Source organism: Lemur catta, chromosome 1 (genome assembly GCF_020740605.2).
Source record: "Lemur catta isolate mLemCat1 chromosome 1, mLemCat1.pri, whole genome shotgun sequence".
In the NCBI taxonomy this organism is placed as follows: Eukaryota; Metazoa; Chordata; class Mammalia; order Primates; family Lemuridae; genus Lemur; species Lemur catta.
Genome location: NC_059128.1, coordinates 230653379 through 230675591, shown reverse-complemented (window position 1 = coordinate 230675591; position 22213 = coordinate 230653379). Strand labels below are relative to the sequence as shown.

At 38.8% G+C, this 22213-nt stretch overlaps 1 protein-coding gene across 2 annotated transcripts in view; it reads right to left on the bottom strand.

The window, feature by feature from the left end:
- The window catches only part of USF3 (upstream transcription factor family member 3), a 49386-nt gene extending 28312 nt beyond the window's left edge, over positions 1-21074 (bottom strand). The window contains exon 1 of one of the 2 annotated variants that reach the window (XM_045540256.1): positions 20810-21074. The gene's annotated coding sequence lies outside the window, so the exon portion shown is untranslated. The remainder of the gene's footprint in view (positions 1-20809) is intronic. The other variant, XM_045540255.1, reaches the window with a different exon arrangement.
- Positions 21075-22213: the final 1139 nt, after the last annotated feature.

Below are 22213 nucleotides of genomic sequence, written 5' to 3'. Positions count from 1 at the left end.
GAAGGAAGGAAGGAAGGAAGGAAGGAAGGAAGGAAGGAAGGAAGGGAGGGAGGGAGGGAGGGAGGGAGGAGAAAAGAAAGAAAGAAAGAAACAAAGAAAAAAGAAAGAAAGAAAGAAAGAAGGAAAGGAAAGGAAAGGAAAGGAAAGGAAAGGAAAGGAAAGGAAAGGAAAGGAAAGGAAAGGAAAGGAAAGGAAAGGAAAGGAAAATAGAAATTAAAAGATTCCTCAAACTGAATGACAGAGGAGACACAAGGTATTGAAATCTGCAGGATACAATAAAAGCTGTCTTCAGGGGAAAATTTATAGCCTTAAATGCCTACATCAAAAAGACACAAAGATCACAAATTAACAACCTAATGTCACATTTTAAGGAACTAGAAAAAAAAGAGCAAGCCAAACCTAAAGCCAGCAGGAGAAAAGAAATAACAAAATTTAGAGCAGGACTAAATGAAATGAAAACAAACAAACAAAAAAATACAAAGGATCAATGAAACAAAAAATTGGTTCTTTGAAAAGATAAACAAAATTGATAGACCATTAGCCAAATTAACCAGAAATAGAAGAGAAAGGACTTCAATAAGCTCAATCAGAAATGAAAAAGGAGACATTACAACTGATACCACCGAAATACAAAATATCATCCATGAGTACTACAAAAACTTCTATTCTCACAAAGTAGAAAACATACAGGAAATGGATAAATTCCTGAAAACACAAAACCTCCCAAGTTTCAATCAGGAAGATATAGAAATCCTGAACAGACCAATAATGAGCAACAAGGCTGAAGCAGTAATAAAAAAATCCCAAAAACAACAACAACCAAACAAACAAACCACCGCAGACCAGACAGATTCTGAATCCTGCCAGACCTACAAAGAAGAACTGGTACCTATCATACAGAAATTATTCCATAACATCAAGAAAAAGGGAAGCCTCCCTAACTCATTCTATGAAGCCAGTTATCACCTTAATATCAAAGCCACGAAAGGACACAACAGAAAAAGAAAACCATAGACCAACATCCCTTATAAACATAGATGCAAAAATCCTCAACAAAATACTATCAAACCAAATTCAACAGCACATCAAAAAGATAACTCACCATGATCAAGTGGGTTTCATCCCAGGGATGCAAGGATGGTTTAACATACACAAATCAATAAATGTGACTCACCACATAAATAGAAGCAAAAACAAAGATGATATGATCATCTCAACAAATGCAGAAAAAGCATTCCATAAAATCCAGCTCTCTTTCATGATAAAAACTCTCAACAAACTAGGCATAGAAGGAACATACCTCAAAATAACAAAAGCCATATATGACAAACCCACAGCCAACATCATATTGAAAGGGGAAAAGTTGAAAGCATTCCCCCTAAGAACTGGAACAAGACTAGGATGTCCACTGTCACCACTTTTATTTGCCATAGTACTGGAAGTCCCAGCCATAGCAATCAGGCAACAGAAAGAAATAAAGGGTATCTACATTGGGAAAGAGGATATCAAACTATCTCTGTTTGCTGATGATATGATCTTGTACCTAGAAAATTCTAAAAACTCCACCAAAAGACTCGTAGAATTGTTAAATAAATACAGCAAAGTCTCAGGTTACAAAATCAATGTACATCAAACAGTAGCATTTCTATAAACTAATAACAGTCAAGCTGAGAGTCAAATCAAGGACTCAATACCATTCACAACATCTACAAAGAAATAAAATACCTAGGAATATACTCAACCAAGGAGGCGAAAGATCTCTACAAGGAGAACTATAAAACACTGATGAAAGAAATCACAGATGACGCAAACAAATGGAAAAACATCCCTTGCTCACAGATTGGCAGAATGAACATTGTTAAAATGTCCATATTGCCCAAAGTGATTTACAAAGTCAATGCGATTCCTGTCAAAACACCACATCTTATTTCACAGACCTAGGAAAAATAATCCTAAGCTTCATTTGGAACCAAAAAACACCCAAATAGCTAAAGAAATCCTAAGCAAAAAGAACAAATTTGTAGGCACCACATGATCAGACTTCATATTATACTACAAAGCTACAGTAACCAAAACAGCATGGTACTATTATAGAAAAACTGGACAGCCACATGCAGAAGAATTAAGCAGAATTCCTATCTCTCACCATATACAAAAATTAATTCAAGATGGATAAAAGACCTAAATGTAAGGCATGAAACCATAAAAATTCTAGAAGAAAATGTAGGAAAATCTCTTGTAGACATTGGCCTAGGCAAAGAATTTATGACTAAGACCCCAAAGGCAAACACAACAACAACAAAAATAAATAAATGGGACTTACTTAAATTAAAAAGTTTCTGCACAGCAAAGGAAATAATCAACAGAGTAAACAGAGAATCTACAGAATGAGAAAAAATATTCACAAACTATACATCCAATAAAGGGTTAATAACCAGAATCTAAAAAGAACTCAAACAAATCAGCAAGAAAAAAATGAACAACTCCATTAAAAAGTGGCCAAAAGACATGAATAGAAGTTTTTCAAAAGAAGATAGACGGCCAACGAACATATGAAGAAATGCCCAACATTGCTAATCATTAGGGAAATACAATTAAAACCACAATGAAATACCACCTTACCCTTGTTAGAATGGCCATTATTAAAAAGTCAAAAAACAACAGATGCTGCCATGGTTGCAGAGACAAAGGAATGCTTAAACGGGCAAAGGATTTATATGAGTCCAAAGAAGTCATACAAATGGCCAGCAAGCACAAGAAAAGATGTTCAACATCATTAGCCACTAGAAAAATGTAAATAACAACCATGTGAGATATGACCTCATACCCACTAGGATGACCAAAATTTTTAAAAAGTCAATTACAAGTGCTGGTGAGAATGTAGAGAAATCAGAGCACTCAAATACTGCTTGTGGGACTGAAAAATGGCACAGCTACTTTGGAAAACAGTTTGGCAGTTCCTCAAAATTTAAATACAGGGTTACAATATGACCCATATGCTCCCAGGTATATATCCAAAGAACTGAAAACATATATTCACACAAAAACTTGTACTTGAATGTTTACAGTAGCAATATTTATAACAACCAAAAAGTAGAAACAAACCAAATGTATATAAATTGATGAAGGGATAAATAAAATGTGATATATTCACACAGTGAACTATTATTCAGCAAGAAAAAGGGATGAAATAATGATACATGCTACAACATGGATGAACCTTAAAAACATTAAGCAACGGGAAAGAAGCCAGTCACAGAAGACTATATATTGTATGATCTCATTTACATTAAGTGTCCAGAATAGGAAAATCTATAGGGATAAAAGGTAGACTAATGGTTGCAAGAAGCTGGGGGTGGGGGGTGGGGATGGGGAATGACTGCTAATGGGTGTAGATTTCTTTTGGGGATGATGAAATGTTCTAAAGACAGATTATGATAATGGTTGCACAACTCTGTAAATACACTAAAAGACAAAGAATTACACTTTAACTGGGTGAACTTTATGGTACGTGACTTATTTCTTAATCAACTATTTTTTTAATAAAAGGAATACTTTGATAAAAGTCTCTTTGCACAATTTGAAATTCTCCACCCATTTATCTTTTTTTATCAGTTTATATATCAGATTTCTTTCAGTATATAATTCCAAAATTCTATTTAGTTACCAATCATCCCTCAATGTGGAGACAATATGAAGTTACCAAAAATAAGTACTAGCATTTATTTAGGAGAAAATTAAGTCTAACTGGTCAGTGTCAAACCTTTTCTTCCTCCTACTAAGAAGCAAATTAGTGGGAAAGGGTTCATTTACATTATGTCTTTAGATATGACAAAGATAAAAATCTAATTCTTACCGTAAAATTTTCAAGTTAGAATTAAAGTTGTTTTTTTTTTTTTTTTGAGACAGTCTCTCTCTGTTGCCTGGGCTAGAGTGCTGTGGTGTCAGCCTAGCTCACAGCAACCTCAAAGTCCTGGTCTCAAGCAATCCTTCTGCCTCAGCCTCCCAAATAGCTGAGATTACAGGCATGTGCCACCATGCCCAGCTAATTTTTTCTATATATTTTTAGTTGTCCAGCTAATTTCTTTCTTTCTTTCTTTTTTTTTTTTTTTAGTAGAGACGGGTCTCACTCTTGCTCAGGCTGGTCTTGAACTCCTGACCTTGAGGGATCCTCCAGCCTTGGCCTCCCAGAGTGCTAGGATTACAGGCGTGAGCCACCATGCCCGGCCTAGAATTGAAGTTCTTAATTGAAAATATTTTATGGTACATTGCTTAAACTTTATTTGTTCATGGTTTTAGGACAATATTTTCAATCTCTTTACTTAATTCTGTTTTGCTGTTGTTTAATGCATTTCTAAATGTTTTACAATTATAGAAGGACCCTGACTTAATGATAGTTCAACAAGATCTTTCAACTTTACCGTGGTGCAAAAGTGATACACATTCAGTAGAAACTATACTCTGAGCACCCATACAACCACTCTGTTTTCACTTTCAATACAGTATTCAATAAATTACATGAGATATTCAATACTTTATTATAAAATTGGCTTTGTGTTAGATGATTTTGCCAACTGTAGGCTAATGTAAGGTTTGAGCATGTTTAAGGTAGACTAGGCTACGCTATGATGTTCAGTGAGTTAGGTATATTAAATGTATTTAAACTTAAAATATTTTCAGCTTTATTATAAAATTGGCTTTGTGTTAGATGATTTTGCCAACTGTAGGCTAATGTAAGGTTTGAGCATGTTTAAGGTAGACTAGGCTACGCTATGATGTTCAGTGAGTTAGGTATATTAAATGTATTTAAACTTAAAATATTTTCAACTTAGGATGAGTTTATTGGGATGTAACCCATCATAAATCGAAGAGCAACTATACATAAAATGTTTTATGGAATGGCTACATGGATATATCCATAAATGTGTTCTATTTCTTTATCTGACATTTCCAGTAAACCCTCAGTCCTCTCCAATCAAAATGACTTCTCCTAGAATATGATCCACTGAAATTATATAACTAAGCCTAAATCCCTGGTCTGGGTCACAGCCATTATACTACTAGTTCATTTTACACTCTGTAACAAAAGGAGCTTTATTTATTTTGATCACTTTGCTTTAACAGTTTTTCCTTGTAGTAAAAGTAACATATACCAACAAAGCAAAGCAAGATAAAAAAAAAATTAAAACTGCTCTCAATCACATCACTCAACAAGAATCCAGAAGAATCACTGTGGGTTTTTAGGGATTTCCTTCTGGATTTTTTTCTATATACACCTGATTTTTCACAAATGTTGAACCATACACAATTTTTGTACTCTGCTTTTTACTTAGCATGAGCATTTCCCCATTTCATTAAATATTCAAAATCATGATTATAGCATTTATAATATCACACAGATACACATGCTCTAATTTCTATCATTTTATGTAATGCTTTATGCATCTTTGCTCTCTGGACTTTGCTATATGAGCTATTATTATAATATTTGCAGTTATCTTTTAGGTTAAAAATCTTCTACCTGGAATGTCCTATTACTGGTCTACCTGCTTCAACTCATTAAATCTTGAACTCTTTGGACATATCTGTACGATAGTGCAGGAACAGCACAGGGGTGCTTGTCACACCCAGAAGAATCCTTCATCTGTATATGTGGTTTCAGCAGCTGCTTTATACGTCAGTGGGAACTTCAGGACCTATTTATGGGTGGGGTGTGCTGTGCTGTCTTCTGTTTTGTGTAACTGCTACAAGAAGTTCTAATTTCCTGTGCCATTAAAGAAATCTTACCTCCTTCAACAGTGTCTCTTGGCTCCTTTCTGTCAACCACATGACCATAATGTTTGGTACTATCAGTTGCAGAGGTTCATAATGTCAATCTTGAGAGACTATGACACATATAAGAATGTGAAACAATGAAGTCCTGCAACTAGAGCTTTCACTGTGAAGTTGAGCCAAACTACATCTTGAAAAAAAGAAATAACCCAAGGCATAATTTGCTGGATACAGTTTTAAACTTTTATTTTCAAACTACACAAGTAATCTGTTTACATAAAAAATTATTTTTGAAGAATACAGAAATGTATAAAGTTAAATGAAAAGGCTTCTTTGCTCTAGAGTCCTACTCTTCAGGGATAACCATTGTAAACAGCTTGACTTTTTTTTTAGACCTTGTCTTGTTCTTGACCAAAGTACAAACACTCTGACACAGAAATTATATCATAACTAAGTTCAAAGAGACCTTCATGCTTTAAAGCTTTAAAAAAAAAAATCAGTTGGAAAAGTAACCCCTTCTCTTTGTAAAAATTTTATACAGCAAAGATGTATATCAAGTACCAATGCCCCTCTACTTTTAGCAGTCTGGTAGTATCAATTCCAGACATCTTCCTACATATGTCCAAGCAATTACTTATGTCCTATGTTACTACGTACACATTAGTAACTGAAAGAACACATAAAATTCAAATAGTATAAAATACTTTCCACTGCCAATTCAAATCTTCTCTGTAGAGTTTTCCTTCTCCTTGGATAAAATTTAGGGTAGATCCTATGATTTTGCTGATCACAATTATATAATAAAAATCCTCTAGACCTTTTTAGTCACAAAATAATCCATTGGGAATATCTCAATACAGTTCTCTTGAGTGGATCATGTCTCTTCCCACCCAGTATCTCATACTCTCCCTCTACCCCCCAACTTCTGCCTCTCACCTACAGCTCCCATCTATCTGCTGAAGCAGCCTTGCCCCTGTCAGGAAGGCCTGTGGCAGGGTGCCCAGACCTGCTCCCTTGACTGGTCCAAATCTGGTCCACAGAAACACACACCTCTTTGATGCAGCGACTCCTAGAAATTTACCCTACAGGCATATTCATATATGTATAAAAAGACATTTATTCAAGGATATTCATTGAAATAGTTGTTTGAAGTAGCAAAAGAAAACACCCTAAAGGCTCTTCAAAAGGAGACTGATTATATGTCATGGTATTGTGTTGAACTATCTGAAATTGCCTATATTCAACCTTTTCTGTCTCTTGAAACTGCAGTTTCAGATGGTTGAATTTAATACCTCCACTCATACATTGTATTATGTACTTGTATGTATGTGTGTGTGGAGAGAGAGAGAGAGAGGTGTGGATGTGCTACACTGTGTCCCCCAAAAATTTATATGTTGAAGTCCTAACCCCTAGTACAGCAAGAAGTGACTGTATCTGGAGATATGGCATTTAAAGAGATAATTAAGTTAAAAGGGGGTCATTAGGGTAGGCTCTAATCCAATATGACTGGTGTCTTTATAAGAGGAAATCAGGACACAGATGACTCAGACATAGATAAAGACAACCATGTAAGGATACAGCTAGAAGCCAAGCCCGCAAGCCAAGCAGAGAGGCCTCATAAGAAACCAACCCCCCCAAAACCTTGATCTTGGACTGCTAGCCTCTGAACTGTAAGAAAATATATTTCTGTTGAATAAGCCACCCAGTCTGTGGTATTTTTGTTACGGTAGCCCTAGCAAACTAATACTATTACATACAATTTTTTTTTTTATTTAAAGTTACAAACTATTGTATATAATACCAATCCCTTTGGGAATGGGGCAAATATATATGTCTATGTTAATAAATGTACAGACTATCTCTGGAAGCACTGCCTTTGAGGAAGGGAAATGGCGGACAGGGTACAGGGAAGATTCACTGTATATTCCTATATACGAGTTTAATTTTTTGTTACATGCATATATTTCTATTCCAAAATATGTAAGGCTATGATATTTTCTCAAGGTATAATTTTGGCCACAGCCCATAGACTTTTTAATGCAATATTTCCATAGTCATTGATTTCTAAATAGTATGCAATTTAAGTTAAATTTTAAATTACTTTAAAGTACAGAACAACAAAAAACGTTACCTCTAACATCCCCTTTTTTGAGGAAAAGGATTAAAGTACCCACTACTACCTATTCAATTCTACTCTCTCCCAGTTGAGAATCAATTTGGCATCAATTTTTCTGATCCTCCCACAGGGTTATCCATACATACATATTATCATATACACAGAATTTTATTATAAATATGAAATCATTTCAAAGGCAGGTGGTTTGAAAAAAATGAAATTAAAAAAATGAAATTGTTATATATGTCACTTTGAAACATGCTTTATTTTTACATAGAAATATATTATGATGGGGGTGAGGGGATGGGTGTATACATACATGAGTGCGATGTGCACCGTCTAGGGGATGGACACTAGGGAAAGGACATGCTTGAAGCTCTGACTGGGGGGTGCGGGGGGGTCTGGGGGGGCAAGGGCAATATACGTAACCTAAACTTTTATACCCCCACAATATGCTGAAATAAAAAAAAAAAAGGAAAAAAAAAAAGAAATATATTATGGACATCTTTCCAGGTAAGTACATATCAATATATCAATTTACCTTATTCTTTCTAATGCCTCCATAGCATTACATAGAATAGATGAACTATAGCTTAATTTATTTAGCTGTTCTCATTGATGAATATATCTTTATTCCCTCTTGTTTTTTCTTCTATTGAAAACAATGCTTTAAAAAATGCTATAATAAATCTCTTTTAAGGCTAGATGTGGTGGCTCATGCCTGCAATGCTACCATTTTGGGAGGCCAAGGTGGGAGGACTGCTTGAGGTCAGGAGTTTGAGACTAGCCTGAGCAAGAACAAGACCCCATCTCTACCAAAAATAGAAAAAATTAGCTGGGTGTGGTGGAGTGTGCCTGTAGTCCCAGCTACTGGGGAGGCTGAGGCAGGAGGATTCCTTGAGCCAAGGAGTTTGAGGTTGCAGTGAGCTATGACACCATGTACTCTACCCTGGGCAAAACAGCAAGATCTTGTCTGAAGGGAAGGGGAAGGGGAAAGGGAAGAGGAAAAGGAAAAGATAGAAAAAGAAAAAGTCTTTTAAGCCAGGCATGGTGGTTGGTGCCTATAGTCCCAGCCACTTAGGAGGCTGAGGCAGGAGGACTGCTTAAGCCCAGGAGTTCGAGGCTACAGTAAGCTATGATAGTGCCACTGCACTCCAGCCCAGATAACAGAGAGAGACTCCATCTCTTAAAAAATTAAATTAAATTAAAATATCTTTTAAATTTTTGTCATTCCAAAAACCAAAAAAAAAAAAAAGTGTCTTGTTATTGCTTCATTTGAATCTCCTTGATGACAAGTGAGGCTGAATACCCTTTTATACATTATAAATCATTTATATTTCTTTTTCTGGGATTTGATTGTTATTATTACTGTGACTTTTTCTTCCTTGTAATTTCAATTTTTATATCCTCTTCAACCTGAGTTGAAATTAAAAGCTTTCCAAGTAGTGATATTTCTTTTTTGGTTTCCTTTTGTTAATTTTCTTGTTGCTGTTAACTGTTTTTTTGCATTATAATTGGAAATAATTATCTACTTTTTGGAATTTGAGATTTTCTTTAGCCATCTTACATGATATATTTTTGTTAAGTGTTCTATGAGTGTGTATTATTAGTTCCTTAAGTACAAAGTTATACTAAATTATTTTAGAAATTAAATGATATTTGTCTGGAATTAAATTTCATCTGATATTACCATGCATTGCCTTTTATTTAACATTTGCTTCGAGTGTGTATACATGTATTTTATTTTTAACCTTTCTGCATTGGTTTGTTTTATATTTGTCTGAAATAACACATATTTGGAGTTTTATTTCTCTACAATCTTAGAGCCTTTTTTTGTTTAATGAGGATTTATTACAGTCATATCTGTTGTTATATTTGGTCATATTCTGTTCCCTCTCTCCTCCTCACCCGTTTTTACTTTTACTTGTCTGATAAATATTTCCTCTTTATTTTCTTCAATATCTTTTTTCCTTTTATTTCTATTCTATTTGTGAACATCCTTAACAATTTTAAGAAACATACTGCGGTGGACATGTGTTAGATATGTTCTCCTCTCCATTTCATGAAAGTTCCCAATTTTCACTTTGGTATGTACCCTTCACCAACCCAGCCTTTGTCCTTTCAGTACCAGCTCTTGGCAGGTCTTTGCAAATGACTTTTCTCCAGCCACAGTGATTAGTCTCAGGTTGGTTAAATTATAGCAAAGCCAGGACTTTTTTTTGAAGGTACAAGTAGCTGTGATTTCTCTCCCTGATTTAAACAGAAAGTATATAATTCCAAATACTGAACTTGCAGGCATATTGCAAAGAGGGAAGCTAGTCTGAGTACGAAACTGACAAACAATGAAAAGCAAAGGAGAAGACATCAGAGAAAAGGAGTTGCTTATCAATCAACTAAAATATCTTAATATTAAAATTTCAATATTTTTCCTATCAAAAAGTGTATTTATGGTCTCCTCCCCTCCAAGTTTTAACACACTCCATTTCTTATCCAACAACCACTCACCATCCACTTCTGCCAAGAACTTATTGAAATTGTCTAGAATCTTAGTACTAGAATATTAGTTGTTCTCCTAGATCTATATTCCATGTCTCAATATCTCATTTTTATCTTTGTGCTTTTGCACCATATTTCAGAAGATTTCCTTGGTCTATCTTCTAGCTCATTAATTTAGTTTTCTATTACATCCATGTTGCTATTCTGCCTGGTATTGAAATTTCATTTCAGAAACATGTTCTCAATTTCTAAAAAATTTCTTCTTCTCATTTCTTTTTTCATAACAACTCACTGTTATTTTGTGGAAATGATATTCTCTCAAATCTTTGAGGATATTTTGAACAAAAAATATGGCCCTTTGTCTAACACATTCAAGTTATTTTCTCAAAGATTGATTCCTCTGTTCAGCTTGGTGTCCCTCTTTCATCCTGTTGATTTTCCTTATTTAGTGATTCTTGGTTAAATAAATTGGTGGCTAACATTGGTTTTCTCAGCATAGTGGTTGTCAACTCTGGCTACACTGTAAAAAAAAAAAAAAAAAAAAAAAAAAGCTCCCAAGGTGACTTTAATGTGTATCTACCACTAAGAATCACTGTTTTAACATATGTGATAATCACTCCTAGGAGTTCTGGCTATGAAGAGTACCACATGTGAGTACCAGTGAACAGCCAGGTGGGTTTGAAGGAAGGAGCTCCACATTCACAGTGACAACCACAAGTTCTCCAAGGTATAACCCTGATTTTCTCTCTGTCTCTAAAGCTCATGTTGGAAATATCCCCAATTTATGTAGCTATGTTCTAGCCTATGGTTAAATGTAATTAGCTACTCTAGTGCATCCTGTTACAGCTGTTTTGAGGTGTGGTAATTAATAATCTTTTGACCACCCTGAACCCACTCTGACTTTCGAAGTCTCTGAGCTCTGGGGTTCTCCAGAATTGTGTTGGGAAAACTCACTTTACTAGTATTTTTCTTTTAAATCTGTATTAGGTTGCAGATTTTTCCACACAGTAAGGTTTTGCCATCAATCTGAAGCCATATGCTTTGCATTTTTCATAAATTACTCAATGTTTGTGATCTGTACATAACACCCTTCCCAACTTTTCAACACTAAGTAGGATGTATCCTTATTTCCCTATTTTCTTATTATTTGTCACTTACCTAGTTTTTTTTTCCATTAAACAAACACAACATGCTTAAACTACTCAAATCATATTGAAGGATTTCAGTTGTAAAGAGAAGTACTCCTCCCCACCAATTTTCCTCCTCAGATTTCCTGTTAATACTACTCAAGTAATTATTGTTATATTACTCTTTTCCCCATTCCATATCCTGTTCTTTGGAAGTGAGTACCAAGCCTAGCCTACATTCAAAGAGAGGAGAATTAATCTCTACCTTTTGGATATGAGATTTAAATATATTTTTAGAATTCTTCTGAAAGGAAGATTTGTCCCTTCTCCCTCGATTATTTATTCAATCATTTATTTATATCAGCATGGACTCACGGATATTTATTTTATTCTTTGGGTCACAATTCAATGCTAGAGTTAATTTGTTCAAATTGTTTGAGCTTTGGCTGTTGGGTGCTCTTTAGGGCTGACCGCAATGCCTTTTTCACATGCCCCCCCTTTTCAGTGCTTCCTTGCTTTCTGGCACTACAAGATACTCCAGGCTCATCTTGTGTTTTCTCTGCCCTACGCCTAGAATCAGTTATTTCTCCAAGGAACTTTTGTTCTTTTTATTGGTGAATGAAATTTAGAAAGCAAGATCTAGGTGCTGCATGTACTCATTGCTACAGGTGTGTCAGTGCTTCCAGGCCCTTTCAGCAGACAGAGCTAGCAAACAGATATAAACGTATGTCTACTAACTCATGTATAGGCACATATCTATATTCATATCTGTATCTGTATTTATATTACAAAGACATGATCTTATACCTATATCTTTGATTCTAATCCAGCACCACAAGGCTCAGTATACTCTTCCCCTCTTGCTTATTTGTAATATCCTTCTCTGACAGTGAGAAACCTGGCTCTCAATGTCTATAATTACTTTAACTGATTCAGTTCAACCCAAATATCCATGGAAAGTGGTTCCAGAATAGCTCACACCCCCTCACAGGGTTTTTTTAGGGATCAACTGATATCATATATGTCTAAGTTCCTTTAGGACAGGGACAATTTTGTCCTTGTATCCCAAGGGCCCCCTAACACAATGTGTTACTCAAGTGTTTGCTAAATGAACAAAGGTCCTCTGTAACTAATATAGCTAAATCCATACAAATGTCAAATATTATTATGATCATTAATAAACTTCCTTTGTAATATAAGTGACTCTAGAGTCAGCTAATCCAAAGTTTAACTCCTTGGTCTTATGCTAGTCCCTTGATGCAAGATCACCCTCCAGTAATATTTCCCCTCTGCTGAGTGCCCCTGAGTGCCATCTGTGCAGAGCTGGCCCATTATGAATTCAAACTCAGCAATCCTAGTCCGTTTCTCAGTGGTAACTCCTAGAGCAATGGTTCTGAAACCCGAATAATCATCAGAATCACCAGAATCTGCTTCAAGAGATTGGTTCAGTAGATTTGGATGCAGTGTCCTTGAGGGCAAGCATTTGAGTGTGTTTCAGAGACTGGTGTATTCCAAGTGCCTAGAACCATGCTACGCACATAGCGGGTAATCAGTATTTGTTCAATGAAAAAAATGAATGACTGAGGTGGGGCACAGAAATTTTTTAAAGCTCTTAAAATGACTCTGAGGCACACCCACTATTGTCATTAATATAAATGCTATCAAGCCCCCATGTATCCTTTACCTCATAACAACAAATGATACAGTGGATGGAAGTAGTATTTGATGTCAGACTTAGGATCATATTTCAAAGCTGACATGTACTAGCTATTTGGTTTTGAAATAAGTTCTCTTCAGAGTCTCACCATCCTCACATTTATAATCAGGAAAGTATCATCAACCCCTTGGAGAACTGCTAAGAGTCTGCATGATAATATATTTCATAGATCTAGCAAAATGCCTGGTACATGGCAGGAGCTCAATGCATGTAAGTTGCCTTTCTTCCATTTCCCCCTAATTGACTGAGAAAATGGAAGTCATCTGGTACAAATTCCTTAGCTGGATCCTAAGTTTACCATAACAGACCCCAGTCTGTGCCTCTATCCTTTCAGCCCTCCAGGACTTCCTAAAGCTAACTCTTTGATCTGTGAAGAGAGACTCTACTTGATTCTTTCCTTTTTAGCACTTTATTTCCTCTCTTAACCATCGCTCCTTTCAAAACACAGGATTTTCCTTATATTAAATAAGAATTTACTGCCTTTTCAGCCTATCATTCCATCTCTCTCCTGTTCCTGTGAAACTTCCCCTTCACTAACCATCCCTCCTATACCACGGCAGTATACCTTCTGATTGCTCCAACCAAAACTGCTTCCTTGGAGGTCAGGGACTCTTTTTCACCAAATCAACAGTCTTTTCTCTGTCATCATTCTCCTCTTGGCAGGATTTGAGGCTGCTGATCTCGCTTTTTCTTGAAATTCTCTCTCCTAGGTTGCCTTCCTCTTCTCCAATTATACATCCTCTTTCTCTAACATGAATCCTTATCTTTCTCATTTGACTTCCAAGGCTCACCGCTCTCTTCTCTTTTTTCTGTTTGCTTCCTTCCTACAAAGTTTCAAACTGTTTCTGTATAAAAACCATTATGTTTTTATAATGAAGCTAACTTTCAACTCTGATCTCACTACAAATCTTTGGTTGGGCAAAGGTCTCTTCAGAACATTTCATTTCAGGCCGGGCGCCGTGGCTCACGCCTGTAATCCTAGCACTCTGGGAGGCCCAGGCTGGTGGATCGCTCGAGGTCAGGAGTTCGAGACCAGCAAGAGCGAGACCCCGTCTCTACTAAAAATAGAAAGAAATTATCTGGACAACTAAAATATATATAGAAAAAATTAGCCGGGCATGGTGGCACATGCCTGTAGTCCCAGCTACTCGGGAGGCTGAGGCAGGAGGATCGCTTAAGCCCAGGAGTTTGAGGTTGCTGTGAGCTAGGCTGATGCCACGGCACTCACTCTAGCCAGGGCAACAAACTGAGACTCGGTCTCAAAAAAAAAAAAAAAAAAGAACATTTCATTTCAAAACAAATTAATGGTCGGTATGGTAGCTCACGCCTGTAATCCCAGCACTCTGGGAAGCTGAGGTGGGTGGATCACTCGAGGTCAGGCCTGAGCAAGAGGAAGACCCTGTCTCTACTAAAAAAAATAGAAAGAAATTAGCAGGCCAACTAAAAATATATAGAAAAAATTAGCCAGGCATGGTGGCACACGTCTGTAGTCCCACCTACTCGGGAGGCTGAGGCAGAAGGATCCCTTGAGCCCAGGAGTTTGAGGTTGCTGTGAGCGATGCTGACACCACGGCACTCTAGCCCGGGCAACAGAGTGAGACTCTGTCTCAAAAAAAAAAAAAAAAAATTAACAAGTCTGTTCGGAATGTGTTAAATTGCTTTGCCTCTTAAGAGATCTACTTCCAAGTTCTCAATTTTTATCAATGACACCAAAATGTTAACCTGGCTCTAAACCCAAAAATAATCTTTAAATCTTCTCACCAAATTCTATCAATCCTTTTTACAATGTTCATCTCTTCCTGTTTCTTACTGCCATCTTAGACAAGGCCCCATTTTACACATGTCTGGCTCTAAATAGTTTTTTGTTTGTTTGTTTGTTTGTTTTTAAACTCCCAGCCTTTCTCCTACTGAAAGGATTCTATACCCAAATGTCTCATCAATTTTTCCAGTTCACCATAATCATCATGTTCCTCTCTTGCTCTAGAATCACAGTATAATTTCCCACCATCCAAACTCTGGGTCCTGGCCTTCCTGGCCTTCATGACTCTACCTTCTTCATTGGCCAGTCTCATCTGCCCACTTTCACCTAGTACAACACACAAAGCAGCAGCATTATGGAGCTAATCATGTCATCTGCTCTTCCCTCCTCTCCAGTTCAGACAGGCTCAGACAGCTTCTTCTCTGTGCTCCTTATCAGCTAGTTCACTGTTTGCTAAATCCACACTATTTTCCTACTGAAATGACCTTTCTGCTTTGCTCTGCTTATCCAAATCCTACCAACACTTTAAAGTCCAATGTAAGTCTGTCCTCCTCTATAAAACCTTCCCTTATATTTCTAGCTAAAATTAAACCCTCTACCTATATCCTGGACTCTATTACTCCTGTTGCTTAGTAAATTTGTTACATAATATGTTTTCTCTCTCATTTATTATTCATCTCTGTTTTCCCATTAGTGTTTGTCCATTAAAAATATCCTTATTCAATTTTTTCCATTTAAAAGGCTAAAATGATTTTTCTCCCTGACCTTGCAACTCCTTCTAGGTGCTCCCATCCTTTCTTCCTCCTAACCATAAGGCTTCTTGAACAAGGGGTTTACACTTACTATCCCCTCTTCCTCACTTCCCATTCACTCATCAACAAGCTGTTATCTGACTTTTATTCCTAAAATTGCTTATGCCAAGCTCACCAAAAGACTTCCATACTGTTAAATCCAATGAGCTTTGTAGGAAATATCTGTTGTTTTGGCCTTTTGGCAATAAACTCTCTTTGGAGAGTTTCTCTGCCCCATTCCTAAGGTCTGATGGGCCCATCAAACATGGGCTCTCCTCTGGGGTGGGCAAAGCATTGACCAATAAGACTCTCTACATAAGGAGGAAAGCTGGCTGAGGCTGAGCTAGCCCCATGAATCCATGTGATCCTGGGAGCTTCTGTTTCCCTGGCCTTCTCAAGGTTTTGTTATTCCTTCTTCCTTCACTTCTGAGAGCTTACCCAGTATCCATTTCTTGCTTAAGTTAGCCAAAGTCAATTTCTGTTGTTTATAACCAAAGAGAAAGTGGTCCTGTAAGTGGCATAGAGGTAGAAGTGGTACCTCTCATGGTAATACCACAAATTTCTTCTCCTTCTCCCCTTCACTGTGGTTTCTGCTGCTTGAGAAATTATAACAGGCCAGGCACAGTGCCTCATGCCTATAATCCTGGCACTTTGGGAAGCCAAGGTGGGTGGATAGCTTGAGTTAGGAATTCAAGGCCAGCCTGAGCAACATAGCAATACCTTGTCTCTACAGAAAATAGAAAAATTAGCCAGGCATGGTGGCACATGCCTGTAGTCCCAGCTTCTTAGGAGGCTGAGGCAGTACGATCACTTGAACCCAGAAGTCTGAGGTTGTAGTGAGCTATGATGACACCACTGCACTCTATCCCGGGCAATAGAGTGAGACTCTGTCTCAAAACAAACAAGAATTATAACACCTAATGTGAGAATGCTTTCACCAGCAGACCCAATAATGGCTTCATTAATTGGGAGATAAGGCTATCTGGGGCTTCTCATGTAGCTAGGCAACAGACAAAAAAGCAATTACAAAATGCACAGCTGGAAATTGGGTAAATCCTGGGGCACCTGTTTGCCCTAAGACCAGCAGTGAAGTTACCAGAAGACTACTGCTGCCCTACACAGGCAAGCTCTGCAAGGGCTCAGATCTCTCAGGAATAAGTTGGTGAATCGTAACTGTATGACTCCAAGGTTCATGCTCTTTAACACCCCATTTTCTACTGATATCAAGCTACTTGCAGCTACTTAACCAAGGAATGCCCTCTCTCATTTCCATGGTTTTGTGCCTGTTACTCTGAATGAAATGTCCTTATCAACTTTCCAACTGGAAATTCCTAATTATCCTCTTTAAAACTTTCTCTGATCCCCTAGAGGTTAGACTAGACACCTTTCTTCACAGTCCCAAACATCCTGACCTAATACCTCACAGTGTCTTAACATGAAATACTCTCCCTATGCTTATTAGTTTTTCCCACTAGACTATAAGCATCTAAGTGGCAGAAACCACACTCTCTCATATTTGTATCCTCAACAATTAGTATTTAGTAATGTAGCAATAAATGTCTGTTGAAAGAATATCTGGTCTTTCCTAATATTTTAGTATTAGGAAATCATTACATCATAGATTTTATGTACTTATGTTTAATTTAGCATCTAATGAGGATGCCATTGAGTCCATCAGTTATTTCATATGGGTGTTTCCCAATCCTCCCAAAAATTCTAAAAAGTTGTCACAGCTGAATCCACCATTGACTATAACTGTATTCTCTTGAGCACCTAACAGTGCTGGGTACATGGTAAGTACTCAATAAATACTTAGAGAACTGAATTAAAAACACAATATTACACATTAATAGGAGCAACTTATCATGCCCTACTGATCTAATTAAAAGATCTGGCCTTCTGAAGTAGTGCAATTATACCCATATGGAAATTTTAATGAGAAAAAGAAAAATTACTCAATCGGACAGTTAACTTTCCTCTTGGCGAGAATTCCACAAATATTTTATGGATAACAAGGGTAAACCTTTATAGCTCAGAGTAAAAGACTTAACGTATATATGCCTGTGCATATTAGAAGGAAGATTACATATTTAAGGGGTCTGTCACAACTACAATCATTAGGTTCCACTAACCTTTAACAAATCCATAACAGGAGTACAGGACATAAGAATATTTAATAGCAAAACCACTTAATGCCAATCAACCTTTGCTCAAGATGTACATAACTGTCTTTGTATAATATATAACATGGCAGTCATTTACTCATTCAACAAACATTTATTATTAAGTACCTAGTAATGACAAAGGTAACGTTAGGTCTAAAGAATACAAAGATAAAGAGAACACAGTTCCTATGTTGGTGGGCTTCTACTTCTGCCATGTTGCAATGGTATTTAAGAATATAATGTGAATGGTACCCCTTGGAGTTGGTGAACATGGAAGCCATGGTTGGCGGTATGGTGGGAAAGGCAGATAAACACATACTTATAGCAATGTGGTAAGTGCCAACATAGAAATAAATATAAGCTGTTATGGGGCCAGAAGAGAAAATAATCAATCTACTGAAGAAAACAGGAAAAGATATGGAAAAAATTGATGTCTATACATGAATCCAATGCTAGTTAAGGTATGAGGAAGCTACTAAGACAGAAACATCTGGGATGGAATCAAACCTGAAACTATGGTTATTGATACAAGCAGAGTCAGGACGGTTGCAAGCCAAACCAATCCAACTTAAAGCAAACCATGGTAGAAGAGCCAAAAAATAAAATACTCCTTGTTCTTAAGTTTGAAACACATATACATAAGAAGTTAAACTGCCACAGGCTATAAGGATAAAGGGAGTCTTTTAAACAATATGTAGTATAAAATTTCAAAGGGAGCCAATCACTAAGAACTAGAATAAGCTACCCAGGAAACCTTCATAAAAATATAATTAGAACTATTATTGGTGAGGAGGGGGAACATATGGAGAGGGTCCATATCCTGAGAAAGGCCAATATCTTTAACAAAAGCAGGGATCTAAACTGCGTATTTGTGGGACATTAGAGGGCCCAAAGGTTCATGCCGGGAAGCAGAGGGGGCAAGTTGGACACATGAATGAAGGCCTGATTTAGAAAAGCCTGGAAAACAAGCCTAGCTTTTGGACATTGTTCTAGATCTAGACTCATCATAGTTGTCAGCCCTGGCTGCTGAATAAAATCACCTGGAGATCTTTAAAAAACATGTCCATGGCTTTACCCCAGATCAAAAGTAAGAGAATCTCTGGAGGAAGTGGCCTGGGCATCAAAATTTAAAGGCACACAAGGTGATTCCAACGTACAGTCTAGATTGAGAACCACTGGACTAGAGAATAGAAAGATAAATCATGACAGAAATGGTTAAGACCCAAACTTGATTTAAGACCCTGTTTATAAGAAACAAATTTGAGCTGATTACCTGCTGAAGCTTATCTTCTAATCTGAGTTAAACAATCTCAGTTTTGTCAGTGTTTCCTTTCCCTTGTTGACAAGGCTAAGCTCTAAAAACAGGAAAATAACCCATCAATTTCTCATACACTGACTGTAAAGTCTGAAACATTAGAACTTCACTTCCGTGATGTTCCACAGACAACTAACCTAGAAAATAACTATTTCAAATCTAAGCTGCTCTTACAACCCTGTATTGCAGTGCTGTTAACAATCTCCCAGGCTGCATCCATGACCAAATTTTAGAAAACTATTAAATACAGAGAGACTCTAATATCCATGTACACAAAAGTCTTTTTAGACTAGAGCAAAATGTGAGATTAAGTTAATTCTTGTAGTACCTGGATACATTACACTACTCCTGGTTTCAGAAGTGCAATGATTACAATGTATTTTACTTATTTTGTAACAAATACTTTCAGAGTATTTAACAAATAAAGGCAAACAATACATGTACATGTATCCCACACAGCAACTCTGTATCACATTAAACAAGCGTCCTGTGTGGGAGGAAAAGTCATCAAGGTGATTGGAGAGTATGACAGCCTGTTGATCCTTCAAAAGCAGTTTAGTCTATTTGGTGTTTGGTTTGTTTTTGTTTTGTTGTGTTTTGTTTTTAAGAGAAAGTTAATATGGGAATATGCTACTCACCTAGGGTTTATTCAAGAAATCTGTACATCATTTATAAGTAAGGAACTGTCTTCTTTACCTGATAAGTTAGCCACAACTGTCACTGTCTTGTTTTGTGTGGTGTTAAGTGACTATATCTATTTAATGGCAAAAATGTCATGAGAACACAAGTTGAAATTCCACACTTAGGTTTATGGAGTCTCTTATTTCCAGATAAAGTTAAACGCAAAGAACCATATCTCAATGTAAGGGTAGTGGGGACAGGTTTGGAAGAGTGTGTAGCGGAGAATTCAACAATCAAACTGTTAAACGTGAACAAAAACCCAGAAATCTTATCTTTCTTCAGGAAATATGAAAGCAGATTTCAAGAGGTGACCATTCGCTTGTACTGCTTCTATTCAGAAAGCAAAAGAAAGACTTCTTAAAAAGAAAAGGCAAGCCCTTAACTCTTCGACTTGGGGCTGAGAGTTAAAAAGCAAGCCACATGAGTCTGACGAGCGGGTCCGAAAGAAATTCAGAGGCAAAGGCATGAGCGGGGCTGAAGGAAACAGGAAAAGGTGAAGGAGGCGGGCAAGGGCCATCCGGTGCGAACCTGGCCGCCCAGCTCTTTATGCACCCAGGGCAGCACGGGGCCTCTCTGGCTCTGCGCGCATCTGGGGGCCGGGGCGCAGGGCGAGCCCCCCGCGGGCTGGCAGCAGGGGGCGCGGGGAGGTCGGGGAGAAGAGGGGTGCGAGCACCGCCAGCGCTTGCACCACACCGGGTGCCGCTCGCAGGGGTCCCCGGGAAGGAGGCACACTTTGCGCAGCCCTCGCCTCCGGGAGCGGGGATGGGGTGGGTGGAGCTGAGCCCGGGGCCGCCCCCCGGAGCCGCCCCCGCAGCCCCGGCCCCCGCCCCCCGCCCTGGCTGTCAGCGGCCCCCTCCCGCAGTCACTCACCCGCCGGCTGCGCGGTCTCGGCCGCGGTGGCGGCGGCGACCCCCGCCTGGGTCATGATCCCAAGCAAAGGCAGGGGCGTCCGACTGCCCGGGCGAATCTCTCCGTCCGCGGCCGCCGCCTGCTCCTCCGGGGCTGGGGGAGCGCGGGCCCAGGCCCTCCTCTCCCCCCGCCCCCGCCGCCTCTTCTTGCGGCCACCGCCGCCGCTGCGAGCCCAAGCCCTCAAGGCCGGAGACCCGGCGGCAGCGCGGCCTCAACTTTCCCAGCCCCCCTCCCCCCCGCCCCTCCCCGCCCCTCCCGCGGCCGCCGCTCGGCACGCGGACAGCCTACCCTGGGTGCGCCGCGTGCCCGCCTCTGTCAGTGAACTCACCAATCCAGACGCGGGGAGGCTGCTGTAATAGCCAATCAGAAGCCGGAACGCCGTTGCGCCAGGCTGGATGGCAGGAGGAGGTGGAGGGAAAACCGAGGAGTGAACGGGCCTCTGGCGGCCCAATGAGGAGGGCCGGGGGGCGGAGGTGTGCAAGTTGGGTTGAAGGAACAGGAAATATTCTTAAAGGTAGAGTGATAGGCAGGAAGGAAAGCCAGTAGGTGACTGGGAAAGAGGTGGGCCTGGTTCCTTAAAGGGGACGCCATGAGAAACTAGAAAAGAAGGTGTTTTAAGAAACTTCTTTGTATCCTGTTCTGTGTTCTGCCTCTACGTCTTTCAGTGAGAGTTTGGAAGTGGAAAAACTAAAGAGGATGAGGGCACAGGAGGTTTTCAGAACGATTAGAGAGCTCATTTTAGCCTAGAGGGCAGGAAGGTGGGAGGATGCCTCTGTAAGAGGTAGGGAAGAAAGGAGAGAATCTAGACGTCTCCAATTTCCTTTCACTGGAAGGTTGTCGCTGAGCTGTCGCTGCTCGAATTCATGGGTTGTAGTCTCCTGTCATCTTTTATTTGCAACGCACAGATTCCTGCAAGCTGGAGAAGGCCATGTTTAGAAATGCCCCGGGGGCCTCGCAGATGGAAGAAGGGAGTGTGGCATTGGGGGATGGAATTTGTAACCTCAAGCTTGGCTTATTAGAGACCTACATCTGAAGGGGGAGGGGCGTGGGTCTTGGAATGGTGACCTGAGTGTTCCCTAACTCCAAGATGGGTTTGGGGTTTGGAACCCTGGAACCGTAATCATAGTTCCCTTTTCCTACTTTCCCTTCATATTTTATAACCGCCTCACCACCACCACAGGTGTCCTCCACCTAGTGGTGGTGAAAGATTTCCAAGCCCTTCCACAACCAAACTTGGAAATGTCTATCTATGTGCTAGACCAGGTAATTTCCAGAAGGTGCACACAGGTCATGGCATAATGGGAATTACTTCAGCGTCTATGCAGAAACAGACCTCACACTGAGAAAAAGGGTAAAGGTATACAG